This window comes from Bombina bombina, chromosome 4 (genome assembly GCF_027579735.1).
Source record: "Bombina bombina isolate aBomBom1 chromosome 4, aBomBom1.pri, whole genome shotgun sequence".
Taxonomy (NCBI): Eukaryota; Metazoa; Chordata; class Amphibia; order Anura; family Bombinatoridae; genus Bombina; species Bombina bombina.
This window is the reverse complement of record NC_069502.1, coordinates 338,352,102-338,358,875: the sequence shown is the minus strand read 5'-3', so window position 1 is coordinate 338,358,875 and position 6,774 is coordinate 338,352,102. Positions and strand designations below refer to the sequence as shown.

The following is a 6,774-nucleotide window of genomic DNA, read 5'->3' as shown; positions in this document are numbered from 1 at the left end:
GGGGGTATTGTATTTTTATTTACAGGTAAAAGAGCTGATTACTTTGGGGCAATGCCCCGCAAAAAAGCCCTTTTAAGGGCTGGTAAAAGAGCTGGTTACTTTTTAATTTAGAATAGGGTAGGACATTTTATTATTTTGGGGGCTTTTTTATTTTATTAGGGGGCTTAGATTAGGTGTAATTAGTTTAAACTTCTTGTAAAAAAAAATTATTTTCTGTAATTTAGTGGGGGTTTTTTGTATTATAGATTAGTTTATTTAATTGTATTTTAGTTTAGCTAATTGTAGGTAATTTAATTATTAATTTATTGATAGTGTAGTGTTAGGTTTAATTGTAACTTAGGTTAGGATTTATTTTACAGGTAATTTTGTAATTATTTTAACTAGGTAGCTATTAAATAGTTATTAACTATTTAATAGCTATTGTACCTAGTTAAAATAAATACAAAGTTGCCTGTAAAATAAATATAAATCCTAAAATAACTACAATGTAACTATTAGTTATATTGTAGCTATATTAGGGTTTATTTTATAGGTAAGTATTTAGTTTTAAATAGGAATAATTTATTTAATTATAGTAAATTTAGTTTGTTTTATTTAAATGATATTTAAGTTAGGGGGTGTTAGGGTTAGGGTTAGACTTAGGTTTAGGGGTTAATACATTTATTATAGTAGCGGCGACGTTGCGGGCGGGAGATTAGGGGTTAATAATTGTAGGTAGGTGGCGGCGATGTTAGGGAGGGCAGATTAGGGGTTAATACAATTTATTATAGGGTTTGCGAGGCGGGAGTGCAGCGTTTTAGGGGTTAATACATTTATTATAGTGGCGGAGAGATCCGGTCGGCAGATTAGGGGTTAATAAGTGTAGGTAGGTGGCGGCAACGGTTGGGGGGGCAGATTAGGGGGTAATAAATATAATATAGGTGTCAGCGATGTTAGGGGCAGTAGGTTCATAGCTATAATGTAGGTTGCGGCGGTGTCCGGAGCGGAAGATTAGGGGTTAATAATAAAATGCAGGTGTCAGCGATAGCGGGGGCATCAGATTAGGGGTTAATAAGTGTAAGGTTAGGGGTGTTTAGACTCGGGGTTCATGTTAGGGTGTTAGGTGTAGACTTAGAGAATATTTCCCCATAGGAAACAATGGGGCTGCGTTAGGAGCTGAACGCTGCTTTTTTGCAGGTGTTAGGTTTCTTTTCAGCCAGCTCAGCCCCATTGTTTCCTATGGGGATATCGTGCACAAGCACGTTTTTCCAGCTTACCACTACCGTAGGCAACGCTGGTATTGAGGGTTAAAGTGGAGCTAAATTATGCTCCACGCTCCCTTTTCTGAGGCTAACGCAGCCATTCAGACAACTCTAAATACCAGCGTTGTCTTAAGGGTGCGCTGGGAAAAAAAGCCTCATTAGCACCGCGGGTCTTTACCGACAAAACTCTAAATCTAGGCGATAGTGTCATACAATAACTTTAGCTTAAGCAAAAAAATAAAAACAAACAAAAAAAAACAACAACAACACACTATGTATACACTAAGAAAAAAATAAGCGACTTCAGCACTCTCAAGTAGAAAAATAATCTGAAATTTAAGTACTACAAATAAAAAGACACCAAAGGTGTTGCACAACAATAGCACAGAACAGATACAAAATATACATGAAGTGAAAACAAATCAACAAGAAAATAGTATTACTATACATAGGTAAAAGCACATATGCCTCATAGATTGCTTCTGGCACCAGGCTACAATCACAAGTTAAGCAGGACTGGCCTTCACTAATTTGCGTATTACCCTTGCATGGGAGCCATTCTAATCCCCTCTGTATCGTTCCAGTTTTAGTATATGTGCTGCCAATGCTAGCAAATAATTCATAAGGGCAAGTTCTGCTTGTCTTGTGAGTGTAGCCTGTGCCAGATGCAGTAGTCAGGAGTGTCCTTGCCTTTTTCATTGTCATGCTACAAGTGTATTAGTCTGCTTAAGAAACTGATTGAGGGATCGCTTTGCAGGAATACTCACACTCCAGTGCTATAGGCTAGACTGAACATTACTTGCTGAGCATTGGAACTTCCATTAGGAAGGAATCATATCCTGTCCCTTTGACCTGGATATGTATCAATCTTGAAGTGAAGGTGATCTTAGCTTTCCTGTTTTATTGTCCCTTTATTGCTTGTAGTCTTGTTGCTTTGTTCTACTTTGAGTGGACTAGTACTTTTGGCGAGCTTTATCTATTGTATGTAGAATACACACCTAGATAGCAAAGATGCCCATACGATAACCTGCACTGGCAATACCCTTCTTTCATTAGGAGGGACCAGACCACAGCTGGGGTGTGGCTTATATTGTGTCTCTTTAGGAGGTAGGTCATACATGGACTCCAATAAGGTACAGCTGCTTTTGTGTTTCTAACTTTGTGTAGTAATGCTGTTTTATTTGTAAATCTGTTTTCACTAGATGTATATTATGTATCTGTTCTGTGCTATTGTTGTGCCACACTCTTGGTGAAGTTTTTTTTGTAGTGCTTAAATAAATATCAGACTATTTTCCTACTTGAGAGTGCGCCCTTACTATATATGGGTGTATTATCACTCATAGCGCGTTCATTTTCTTTTTTTGCTTAAGCTAATTTAATTTTAATTAATAATTAATTGCTGCATATTTGTTGAATAAGTTTAAAAAATCATAGACTAATGATTGTAAAACAGCAGGACATCCTGGACGAGCCTAAACTATACATCTTCTTTAACAATGGGCTAGATTAGAAGTTCAAGACAAAAAATTAGTGCTATTGAGTGCTAACACCACTCAAGTTAATTCAATAGTGCTCCATTTCTTGTGCTCATATTTCAAGTTCAAAGTAAAATGTTAGCACTTAAGCAAAAGCCTCATGCACGCTAACATCTAAAGGTCGGACAGCGTGGCTGCGCTAACTCAGTTTCCCCATAGACTGTGTAACTCATAAGTGTCCAGGAAAACATGGCTGAGGTGGCAACCCTATCCCCAGCCCTTCTTCAGGAGGACAGCAAAAGAAAACAGTATGGCCAGGGGCGGACTGACAATTCGGGCAATTCGGCTCTTGTCTGAGGGCCTTGCATCTTAAAGGGCCCGCCCGCTACCACTGCAGGCAGCACTAAGGATTTTTTTTTACTTATACTAGGATGGTAGTGTAAGCAAAGCTGAGTTTGCCAATAAACAGCCTGCACTACAATACACATGCTTAGGCATACGCATCAGAAACTGTATAAATGTTTGAAGTGGCGGCCATTTTCAAGTGCTCCCATCTCCCATCTGCTAAAAAGTTTGCCACCAGCGCGGCACCACCTGAGAGCCGGCTGAAGAGCTTTCTATGATTTCAGCAATTGGGAAACTGCTGTCCCCACATCCCAGCATGTAGCAAACCAAGGTGACAATCATAGAGGCCTATCAGTTATGTAGCTCTAGTATGACTGTGGAGGCTTTAATCTTCTACACACAGTGTCAGCCTAACTGTGCTGAGGGACAGAGTTTGGATGGGCGATTTTACTCTGTGTCACTGATTTGGAGTCAGGGTTAGCACGCTGCATGGCAGACAGTTCCTTGCTCTTGACAGCACTGAACACAGCCCTGCAACCTGGGTACTGTATTTCAAGAAATTATTTTCTGCAAATAAAAGTGAGTGTGCCATGCCGTTGTGGGACAGGGGGAGGGAAAGCACTCAGCACAGACTGAACAGTTGGGAAAAAGCCTGTGGGTTGTACAGGTCAGCAGCACTTTTCTTCCCTAAATGGCTTGCTGAACCATAGGACTTTGTAAAATGCTGTCTGTCAAATGCACCCCTCTCTCTGCCTGACCACGGAGCTGTCTTCCTCTCAGATTAGGCAGCAGACTGTGTACAGAGGCTAACAATAATTAAAGGGACATAAAACAAGTTTGGATATAGACAAAATATAATAATATGTAATTTAATTACTTTACCTGCAAATTTATACTGCAGTGCCTCGCCATTAACCCTTTCTTTTTAGTTTCTGAATTGTAAAACTCTAACTCCCCCCCACACATTTCCTTCCATGGCTGTATCTATATCTATTAGTTCTTTTGGTAGAATGCAAAAGTGAATAGGGATTATCTGCTGGAGCATGCCTAGAAGCTGTGAACTCAGTTGAAATACAATGCCTGTGTCTAAACACTGATAAGAGGGGTGGAGTTGGCTGCTCCAGGCAGTTTAGCTATGTAATTCATTTTGCTTATTTTTGAAAATGATTTTAAAATATTTGCCAGCAATTTTTAAACAATTTTTTATGCAAATTATTTTTAATTAATTAGTCCTTTTAGGATATTTACAGATCTCAACCCGTTTTATGTTCCTTTAAGTTGAGAGGAACAGAGACAGCAATAAATAGTATTTGTTTATTGTTAAAGGAATTCAGGTTTGTTTGTTTTTTTCTTTTGTGTGAGAAGCTGCAGCTCACAGTAGGACACAGCCTATTTTAACTCCTTTGCAGCTAGATTACGAGTTTTGCGTCAGCCTTAAAAAGCTTAGCCTGTTTAACGCCCGCTGGTATTACGAGTCTGGCAGGTCCAGGTGTACCGCTCACTTTTTTCCACTTACGTAAATTGCGTATCCTATCTTTTTAATGGGATTTTCCTAACGCCGGTATTACGAGTCTTGGAAAAAGTGAGCGGTACAGCCTCTCCTGTCAAGACTCCTACCACATTTAAAAGTTAGTAGTTAAGAATTTTATGGGCTAACGCTGTAACATATAACTAAAGTGCTAAAAAGTACACTAACACCCATAAACTACCTATTAACCCCTAAACCGATGCCCTCCCCCACATCGCAAACACTTAAATAAATTTTGTAACCCCTAATCTGCCGACCGGACATCGCCGCCACTTCAATAAATATATTAACCCCTAAACCGCCGCACTCCCGCCTCACAAAAATTAGTTAAATTTTATTAACCCCTAATCTGCCGTCCCTAACAACGCTGACACCTACCTACATTTATTAACCCCTAATCTGCCACCCCCAACGTCGCCGCAACTATATTAAATGTATTAACCCCTAAACCTAAGTCTAACCCTAACCCTAACACCCCCTAACTTAAATATAATTTAAAATGATCTAAATAAAATTACTACAATTAACTAAATTATTCCTATTTAAAACTAAATACTTAGCTATAAAATAAACCTTAAGATAGCTACAATATAACTAATAGTTACATTGTATCTAGCTTAGGGTTTATTTTTATTTTACAGGTAACTTTGTATTTATTTTAACTAGGTAGAATAGTTATTAAATAGTTATTAACTATTTAATAGCTACCTAGCTAAAATAAGTACAAATATACCTGTAATATAAAACCTAACCTATGTTACAATTACACCTAACACTACACTATCATTAAATAAATTAACTACAATTAATTACAATTAATTACAATAAAATTAAATAAACTAAAGTACGGAAAAAAACAAACACTAAATTACAGAAAATAATAAAATAATTACAACTTTTTTAAACTAATTTCACCTAATCTAATCCCCCTAATACAATGAAAAAGCCCCCAAAATAAAAAAAAATCCCTACCCTATACTAAATTACAAATAGCCCTTAAAAGGACTTTTTGAGGGGCATTGCCCCAAAGTAATCAGCTCTTTTACCTGTAAAAAAAATACAATACCCCCCAACATTAAAACCCACCACCCACACACCCAACCCTACTCTAAAACCCACCCAATCCCCCCTTAATAAAACCTAACAGTAACCCCTGAAGATCACCCTACCTTGAGAAGTCTTCACCCAGGTGGGCAGAAGTGGTTCTCCAGACGGTCCGAAGTCTTCATCCTATCCGGGCAGAAGAGGTCCTCCAGACGGGCAGAAGTCTTCATCCAGGCGGCATCTTCTATCTTCATCCATCTGGAGCAGAGCGGGTCCATCTTCAAGACATCCGACGTGGAGCATCCTCTTCTTTCCGACGACTAGAACTAAATGACGGTACCTTTAAGTGACATCATCCAAGATGGCGTCCCTTCAATTCCGATTGGCTGATAGAATTCTATCAGCCAATCGGAATTAAAGAGACAGTAAACCTATAGTGCAGAATTATATAACATTATATTAGCCAAACATTTATAAAATGTAATTTCCCCTATTAATTTTAAAAAAACAACGCTGTTTCACAGACCCGCTCTCTGCTCTCTGCTGAGCGGGTCTGTTATATTTACTCAGCGCATCGGGCCAGCTGTATAGTCACAGCCCGGCCCGACCGCACCATAAGACTAAGTGCAGCTCGCTCCTGTCAAATCCATCGCTCCTCGCCGGATGGATGAAGATAGAAGATGCCGCCTGGATGAAGACTTCTGCCCGTCTGGAGGTCCTCTTCTGCCCGGATCAGATGAAGACTTCGGAGCCTCTGGAGGACCACTTGTGCCCGGCTGGGTGAAGACGTCTCAAGGTAGGGTGATTTTCAAGGGGGTAGTGTTAGGTTTTATTAAGGGGGGATTGGGTGGGTTTTAGAGTAGGGTTGGGTGTGTGGGTGGTGAGTTGTAATGTTGGAGGGGGATTGTATTTTTTTTTTTACAGGTAATAGAGCTGATTACTTTGGGGCAATGCCCCGCAAAAAGCCCTTTTGAGGGCTATTTGTAATTTAGTATAGGGTAGGGATTTTTATTATTTTGGGGGGCTTTTTTATTTTATTAGGGGGATTAGATTAGGTGTAATTAATTTTAAAAACTTGTAATTATTTTATTATTTTCTGTAATTTAGTGGGGGGTTTTTGTACTTTAGTTAATTTTATTTA

At 39.0% G+C, this 6,774-nt stretch overlaps 1 non-coding gene across 1 annotated transcript; it reads right to left on the bottom strand.

The window, feature by feature from the left end:
• Positions 1-1,748: 1,748 nt before the first annotated feature.
• LOC128658586 (U6 spliceosomal RNA) lies at positions 1,749-1,855 on the bottom strand. The gene has a single exon (XR_008402260.1). It is a non-coding gene; the product is annotated as a U6 spliceosomal RNA (small nuclear RNA).
• Between the last annotated feature and the right edge of the window lie 4,919 nt (positions 1,856-6,774).